We start from the raw sequence: 1,856 nt of genomic DNA on the forward strand, positions 1-1,856 counted from the left end.
CTTGCATTAAACTTATTTTTGAAATTAATATTACTAATGGCTTGTTTATCAATCAGAAATGTACTAACTGGACCCCAATTGATAGAAGGCAAAAAGTTTCTTCTCAAGGTCTTAACAGCAAATTTATATATATAATCTGATAGGCAAATAGCAAGATAAAAGCCAGTTATTGTAATGTATTCACTTAATTTAAAACATGGATGAAACAATTGCAAAATGGAGAACAAAATGTACAATTTTCAAAATATTTACAAGATAAATTACAAATATGTACACATTTTTTAATAAGTTTTATCCAAGTAGGATATAGTGGGATGGGACAAATCATCCTTATAAAGAGGGCATACTAAGCTTCAATCTGAATGACTCAATGAACAGCTAAGTTTTCATTCCTGACATAACCAGCATGGAAACTGCTGTAGGTTCATTTCCCAAAGATTTGCTTCAAGTTGATCATAGAATAACTTATACAGCAACCTTCTTTACAAACACTTCTCTTGAGCAAGTCCATATCAAGCCATGATACATGAAGCCATACAAAAACGTGCTAATGATGTAGACTATTATGCAATGGTCAACCATCATTTTTTAAAATATACTGATAATATTCCTTTCCCTAAGTGATACTTTCACATAATACGCACTACTAATCCAATTCCTCTATTTGCAGCTAGTGCACTAACCCAGTTCTTCACCCATAAATGGCATCCCAAGTCAGAAACACTTTTATTTTGTAATGGGTCTGTATTTACCAAGGGAGGTAAATTAATTAAAGTTTCTCTGTGTGAGTTGCTTCCCTTCACTGTTGATGATACAGTTCGTGAACCACCTCGCCATCTTTGATGTGGTCTGGCTGAAGGTTGACGTTGGGGGGTATGAAATCGTTTGACCACAGCTCCCCCCAGGCTTTGATATCACATGTCTGGGGTGGCAGGGGGTTGTTGGTCAGCAGCTGGTTAATGAACTGGTGGACGGATGCTGGGAGGTGCCCAGATGGCTTTTCCGGTGAGAGTGCTGTAGAAAACCAGGAAAAAAAATCTAAATTTAAAAGTGTAGTGCCTTAATGGCCAAAGGTGGGGGGGGGGGGGGGGTTGCGTTACGCACTGGGTGACAACATTTTGAGAGAGATATCAAAATTAAAAAAAAATCGTTAAATTTACCGTCAAAAAAATATTAAAGAATTTTTAAAATCCAGTTAAAATAATTCATTACTTAGGGAGTGGGATGACACCAAACCGAAAATGCACAATAGACAGAATATAAATCAAGCTACTCAGTATCTGTAACTTCGACATATGAATCGATAGTCTGGTCAACGACGTCCTATATTCAACCACACTAGTCTATTGGGTAAGTTTTAGTTTTAGGCTATTTCGTGCCAAATTTTTGTTAAGTAAGTTGCATCTTAGTCCCATCAATAAGTTTGAAAAATGCCAAAAATAATTTTAAAATTAAATTATAATCTGAAGCTAGAATAATTTTTTTTTTACCCACCAGGATTCACTATTGGTAGAGGATAACCACCAATAGGGGAGTTAACTCTAATCGTTAAATTTCCATCTTCTGTATTTTCAGAGTAGCCTCCCCTATTCTGCTTCGACTTTTGTTGTTTAAACCAGAGGCGAAGATCCGGCGGCGAAACTCCCATCTCGTGGGCAATTTTCTCTACAACATCATTCGGCGGGCTCTCTCCCTGTCTGTAACATTCTTTCAATAAGTGCTCTGGGTTCGATAACAGTTTATCCAATGTTTCGTTAGCTTCCAATACATCAGATGGTAGATCTGGAAAACGAAAAAAAAAAGTTACTTTAGAATAGGCTGTTATCAGTGGCGTAGACAGTGGGGGAGCGAAGGGA

The sequence above is a fragment of the Physella acuta genome, unplaced genomic scaffold, assembly GCF_028476545.2.
Source record: "Physella acuta isolate Inbredline_101_S28 unplaced genomic scaffold, ASM2847654v3 ptg000900l, whole genome shotgun sequence".
NCBI classification, from domain to species: domain Eukaryota; kingdom Metazoa; phylum Mollusca; class Gastropoda; family Physidae; genus Physella; species Physella acuta.